General features: G+C 41.6%; 1 long non-coding RNA gene across 1 annotated transcript; it reads left to right on the plus strand.

The window, feature by feature from the left end:
• Nucleotides 1-3: 3 nt before the first annotated feature.
• On the plus strand, nt 4-2394 carry LOC115145053 (uncharacterized). The gene is made up of 3 exons (XR_003865906.2): nt 4-1168; nt 1719-1779; nt 2056-2394. It is a non-coding gene; the product is annotated as an uncharacterized LOC115145053 (long non-coding RNA).
• The last annotated feature ends 4951 nt before the right edge of the window (nt 2395-7345 follow it).

Below are 7345 nucleotides of genomic sequence, written 5' to 3' on the forward strand. Positions count from 1 at the left end.
ATGATATGTATGACTCCCTCTTGTGGATGGACATACACGTTTCAGTTTCAAGTTTTACTTGTCACAAGTAGAGTGAAATGTTTAACTTGCAAGCCCTACCCAACAGTGCAGGATTCAATATAAAATAGTATAACTAATACAAAATGTAGAACATGAGAAATAAGAAACAAGAGAGGAAGCTATATACAGGGTCAGTGCTAGTACCAAATGGAATACTGTGAGACAAGCATTTATATAAATGCATAGTTTGGGAAACGGAAAATGGCGGAGAGTAGTGCGGACGAAATTGAGGAAAAGTTGGTAAAGCAACAGCTGTGCTGGAATGCGAACAAAGTGTCAGTTCTGATGGCATGGAGCGGGAGGATGAGGGTCAAGGACCGGAATGGCCGGTAGTGGAAAGACATAGGAAGAAGAGAGATCATGATACAGAAAGCAGTGGAGCGTCTAGTACATTCATCCCATAGATTCCAAACCTAATCCCAATATATACTCACCACCCACAGTTGCTCTGTTCTTCTTCATTAGCCTCAGCATCCCTCAGTTCTTCACATCCTATCTCTTCTGCAGCAACTGTACAATCATATCATTGTGAATTTGATAACAACCACTCTGTGCTACCATCCTCTCTATATTTTGTAACAGTCAGTGACCCGAGTCACATTCTCCCTGTTTCTGTTGTCTATGATATGGTACCTGTTCTCACAGTTTTCTACAAACCTTTGAAGGATGCCTCCCTCACTTGAAATGTGCTGCTCTAATGTCATGTCCAAAAGCCAATTCCCTCTGGTAAAGAGCACCATGGTGTGTCTCCATACCCTCTGCTCAAGGAGGTGGTTCAGGTGTTCCTCCACTGTGTCTGCGTGCAGTATGTGCAAGGAAAGCACAAGGAGGAAGGCATGTGGGACACAGCAAGAGCAATTTCCTGCTTGTCCTGTGCTGAAGTCACCGCAAACAAGTGATTCCACCACCAGCCAGGTGTGTCTACCACAGTGGCCTGTCTGCCAGCAACAGCTGTCTGTCAGTTTACACACTGGGCCGTCCTCTTCGTTGTGTCAAACTCCTCCGCACCCAGGATTGTGTTTCCTGCCAAGTTTTTGCCAGAATGCCCTTCCCCAACAGCACAAGTTGAAGGTCTGCCTGTGAGATGGGGTAGAGAGAAATAAAGAAGGTAAATACAAATGCAGTCATGGTTATTCTCCATTGTCTAATTATTACTATGCCTAATTTACGTATATTATACTTTATATACTGTACCTGTAAAGTAGAATCCAGATTCATATGGTGTAAATTCTATGTTTAATAGAAGATGAGGTGAATAATTTTCCTAAATACACAAAAATACATTTGTGTCTTGTCTGTAGGCCAGGGTTATATCTCCTTATTATTACATATGGATTTGATTGCATTCGGGACCTGTCCATTAGGGCATTAGGGGTGGTACTCCACTTGTGATTGGTTAAAAAACATTACTTTTTCTGGTGAAAAATGAATAATATATACTTGGATTATGTTTAAATTGTCCATAAAAGCGTGGTTAATTTGTGTACATTTTACTCTTCCAAAAATATTTTATCAAATGACTTTCACAGCACAAAGTAAATTACTGTCCTGGGGGAGAAGCCCCTGACTGCGGTCTTCAAAACCTGTTATGCATGCTGGAGCATAAAAAGCTGTTGAATTCTAATTTTACTTTACTTTCACGTACACTGTGTTGACAGAAACATTGCTCAGATCTTGTCCCTTGGACCTTGGAGGACTTTTGGTGTGGATGATGATCAGGTTAGATATTCCTTCAAATGATTCCCCTGAACTGTACCATTTGATTGTCATTCCTTTATTGAAAATGGTACCTTGTTCACACCATGCTGAAGGCTTGATGCATGGCAATATATAATAGTTGTGATGACTTGTTGAGTAGTTATAGATATCACTGGAAACCCCTTTAGTAATAGTGGCTTTTGTTTGCATGGTGGTATTGTGAAAGTGGGTTGTAATTTGACCTGGATCACTCAATGAGGCACTACTCTTAATATTTATACTTACTTTTTCTTCAAGGAAGCAGATGTTCTTCTAAGGGACACCCTAGAGGCAGCAAGGTGGAGTGAACTCCAAACATTTAAAGGCACCATTTCCCTCCCTAGTGTAATTGGGATGGACGGGGAAGACCGCATTACAACCCTTAAAGAACAACGGTTGTATAATGGCCTGGATGAAGACGAAAATATTCCCCTAAAGGAACCATTCATGTTCTCGTTCCAGTTACAGAGACATTATGAGATGTTCTATGTGGAGGCAGTTGAGGAGCAGGAGTGAAGCCATTTTTGAGGAGTGGTCAAACCTTGTTTTTGTCTGCTGTGTTAATTGTTTCAATTGTTAATAATGTTGTTTAGTAAAGATGACTTAGAATTCACCCGAGTCTCTGATCTCTTCACTGGAGCTGGTATAACTTCATGTACAAAGCACATTCAGCTTGTCAGTATGTCTATATGGTATAGTTTTTCTCCATTCTCACGAGGAAAGTAAATAGCATTATAAATCAGGATAGGTATTAACTGTATATATATATATATATATATATATATATATATATATATATATATATATATGCTTAATGAAATAATATAATTACAAAGTTATAACATTTATCAACACAATTTTAACACTACATGACATAACAAGTCTGTTGTTGACTGCAACAATATCAGTAGCTTGTCTCAAATATAGCATGAAGCAAAAAGAGCGACAACTCATGTATTGGTACCACTTTAAATAATATTTCTTACGATCTTCAAAAATGAAATACGTTTGTATTCAACATGTGTGTTTGTATTCAGTGTGTGACTGTCAAAGCTCAGATGTACCAAAAAAATGGTGGGCGGAGTCAGCCCACTGCATTCAGGGGTACTTGGCTCTATCAGGTAGGCTACTCAACAGATGGCGCTAAATATCAAGTTGTGTTAGGGTTGCGTCAATTCGAATCTGGTATCAGGATAAATATGACATTGAGTCACCGATTGTATACTATGTATTTTTTATTAGCTAAGCAATAAGTGGTAAATGCAATTTTCGTATATACGGGCTCTCTGTCACACCTTGCAGGGCAAAACAGAGAACTGACTTGTTCCTGACAAAGATAATATAATATACTCTGATGACAGAAGTAGTTCCTGCTTCTGAGCCGGCCTGTCAGAGTAGAGACTAGGCGTGGTTTAGACTCACCCAGCCTATCGTTGATTGTTGGCGCAGAGCTGGTCCCGGCCCCCGGGGCACTTCAGCGGTCAGTCGTTGTAGTTGTGTAGAATATTCAGTTATCAGGCATCTGGCTCCTTTTATCTTACAAAAGACCGTTTGTTCTCGCAACACTACGTTCTGAATGTGCCCCCCAACTCATTGCACAGGTCCTGTCTTCATGTTATTCTGTATTTTTCCATTATGAGAAGGCCCATGGTCCTGAAACTGTTGTCAACAATGTCTCAAGTCAACTATGTTACATAACACATATACCCACACAAGCCAACAGCAAATAATATTCCATCATATATGATATGGTAAGGGCTATAGTGTATAACACAGAACCTCACAATCCCCCTTTTTACACCCCTATGGAGTGTAACCACACCATCCGATATACTAGGTTGCTGATGAACCCAGGAACTTTAAACCTTTATTATGTGAATATATGAAGTGATGCACGTCCCTTTGTTGATTAACATATATATAAACTGGAGTTTTTGATTCCCCCTTTTGACACCCACAAGGGTGTCAATTATCCACATTATCCTTTATTTCAGCGGTCCCAACATAGTATATAGGTATAAATGTACAACATTGTTCACCAAACCTTTTGCAAACCCCTCCCTGACTGGCCAGGATCATATCTAAAGTCAATCTATTCTGCCTGGCGGTCCAGGTAGTAGCCTCCAATTGCTCGGCCATACCAGTAAGGGCAGAGCGGGTATAGTTAACGAAACGTTGTTGATTATAGTGTATATATAATTTATCCATGAGGTCTGTTTGGCATCCACAATAGCGGAGCCAAGAATTGGTAGTAGATGCCATAAACCATCATTCCTGTTTAGGGCCTAGAATTCCTAAGGAACACCAACTGGCACACCTAGTAGGTTGAAATGTATATGATCTGTTTCCTCAGACCAAGGTGTATCACGCTTATATCTGGAGTACGGGTGAACATCATTAGGTGCTTTTCTAGTAGATCCCAGGAGCTGATTAGCTGTAACTTCAATAATGGTTAGTGGTATTATCAGACTGGCTAAAGCACACATACCCTGCCAATAAAGCAGGCATATGCTTTATTGGTGCGCAAGAGACCTGGGTTTGGACCCTGTGTTTTGGTTACACTAGTCCAAAATAAATTTACAGAGAGCCCAACATGGCTAGAATGTACAGCATTGGGGTGTGGTTTGGGTGTGGTGTTGCTCTCCTGGTTCACACTTCCAAGAAGTAAAGTGCATACACTTAGACAATTTTAATAGAAATTGAAAAGAGAACATGTTGGAAAATAAAAACTGCCACTTTCAATTTCACTCTGCCCATGGCATGAAAGTCATGCGTCCTCCGAAACACAACCCAACCAAGCCACACTGCTTCTTAACACAGTGCGCATCCAACCCGGAAGCCAGCCGCACCGATGTGTCGGAGGAAACACCGTGCACCTGGCAACCTTGGTTAGCGTGTACTGCGCTCGGCCCGCCACAGGAGTCGCTGGTGCTAACCTTAACACAGGGACTTTGAAGCACTACAGCTGCATGCTGATCTTGGAATAAACTGACGATAGCAAAGATTCCATATTTGACGACGCCACATAAATGGAAAAGGTACTAGCTAGCTTGATAGTTCATGTTTGCTTTAGTTTGCACGCTAGCTCTGCAAATTCAGCTAGTGTGTGAACCCTGCCAACATAAAAAATTAAAAAACATTGATATGGCGCGATTGACTGGATTGACCTCACGTCAGTTACGTACATTGAGTGCCTTTCGGACAGTAGATACGAACCCTCTATTAACTTATCAACAAAAGAACTGGCAGTGGATCAATCCATTTTGAGGCAAAGAGCGGGGGGGTTGCAATAAAAAATATCACATTTACATAAGTATTCAGACCCTTCACTCAGTACTTTGTTGAAGACATTTTGGCAGTGATTACAGCCTTGAGTCTTCTTCGGGAATGACCCCTGTGTTTTCATGACTGTGTGCTTAGGGTCTATGTCCTGTTGGAAGGTGAACCTGCTCTGGAGCAGGTTTTCATCAAGGATCTCTCTGTACTTTGCTCCGTTCATCTTTCCCTCGATCCTGACTAGTCTCCCAGTAACTGCCGCTGAAAAACATCCCCACAGTCAATGCTGCCACCACCATGCTTCACAGTAGGGATGGTGCCAGGTTTCCTCCAGATGTGACACTTGACATTCAGGCCAAAGAGTTCAATCTTGGTTTCATCAGACCAGAGAATCTTGTTTCTCATGGTCTGAAAGTTCTTTAGGTGCCTTTTGGCAAATACCAAGCGAGCTGTCATGTGTCTTCCGTGACTTCCGTCTGGCCACTCTACCATAAAGGCCTGATTGGTGGAGTGCTGCAGAGATGGTTGTCCTTCTGGAAGGTTCTCTCATCTCCACAGAGGAACTCTGGAGCTCTGTCAGAGTGACCATCGGGTTCTTGGTCACCTCCCTGACCAAGGCCCTTCTCCCCCAATTGCTCAGTTTGGCTGGGCGGCCAGCTCTAGGAAGAGTCTTGGTGGTTCAAAACTTCTTCCATTTAGGAATGATGGAGCCCACTGTGTTTTTGGGGACCTTCTATGCTGCAGAAATGTTTTGGTAGCCTTCCCCAGATCTGTGTCTCGACACAACCCTGTCTCGGTGCTCCAAGAACAATTCCTTCGACCTCATGGCTTGGTTTTTCTCTGACATGCACTGTCAACTGTGGGACCTTATACAGACAGGTGTGTGCCTTTCCAAATCATGTCCAATCAATTTAATTTACCCCAGTTGGACCAATCAAGTTGTAGAAACATATCAAGGATGATCAATGGAAACAGGGTGCACCTGAGCTCAATTTCAAGTCTCATAGCAAAGGGTCTGAATACTTATGCAAATATGGGTATTTATGTTTTTTTATATTTAATACATTTGTAAAAACCTGTTTTCGCTTTGTCATTATGGGGTATTGTGTGTAGATTGATGAGGAAAACATTTTATTTCATCCATTTTAGAATAAGACTGTAACATAACAAAATGTGGAAAAGGTCAAGGGGTCTGGATACTTTCTGATTTCAACTGTATAGATTGATTGAATGTTATTTTGTAAGGCAGGCGAACACGTGTGTTCAAGCCCAGTAGGGGGGAAGGGACAGTGGAGGAAGCGACACAGGTTACAAACATTTATTTCGAACATAAGGAGAATAATAATTATATTATGATTATGCTACTACCTTTAAGTGACATATATGGTTACTGATGATATGTCAGTAAGATGCTGAAGATGTCCAAAAGAAAAGAAGGATACCATTCCTTGTAATAAAGACTACATTTTTATAGATGCATCCAGCTGCAGTCCCACAGCATGGCATGTCACTAAAACGGTGATGTCATCAAAAAACTGGCCTCTTATTAAAGGGTCAATCTGGAGTTGTTACATCCATTTTCCGATTTATAAAGTCATGATATTGTAGTGAACGGCAGGGCAGGGAATAGAACCCAGGTTGTTGGCTTGGAAGGCAAACACAATTTCACTGATCTTAGGACCAGAAAGCATTTTTGTCTGCAGTTTTCGGTTTGGCTATTTGTTTCAAGTGTATGTGGTGGTTCTAGTTTGTATGGCGCCCTGGGCAAACCCTCCCTTCAGCGCCCGCACCCGGGGGCGGGTTTAAGATGTCGCCCTGGGCGGCTGCCCATGTCGCCCGTACCTAAATCAGCTACTGACTTGTATTAGTCTCTAAATAAATCTCTTTGTCAAAAATGTTCATCACTCCCATGTCTTACGCGACTAGTATTTTTGAAAGTGTAGGATAATAATTCAGCCATAGTTTATGTTCATTGCTTTCCAACATTTTACTCCCTCCTTTATGTTTAATATAACACACCTACATTAATTATTCCTTTTGGTTGCCTATCCTGACATGAAGTTTGTTCTATAGAAAGTATTTGACTCTGATGTGTGCCAATTTGACTCTTGGGGGAGAATTATGACAGGGGGAGAATTCTGGCAGGGGGAGATTTGAAAGGCGCCTCAGCGTCAGGACAGGCAAGGGTCAAAACCAGGAGGGCGAGAATAAGAGAGACTGGAAAAGCAGGAGCTGAGAACAAAAATACTGGTTGACTTGAAAAACAAGACGA

The sequence above is a fragment of the Oncorhynchus nerka genome, linkage group LG17 (genome assembly GCF_034236695.1).
Source record: "Oncorhynchus nerka isolate Pitt River linkage group LG17, Oner_Uvic_2.0, whole genome shotgun sequence".
Lineage (NCBI taxonomy): Eukaryota > Metazoa > Chordata > Actinopteri > Salmoniformes > Salmonidae > Oncorhynchus > Oncorhynchus nerka.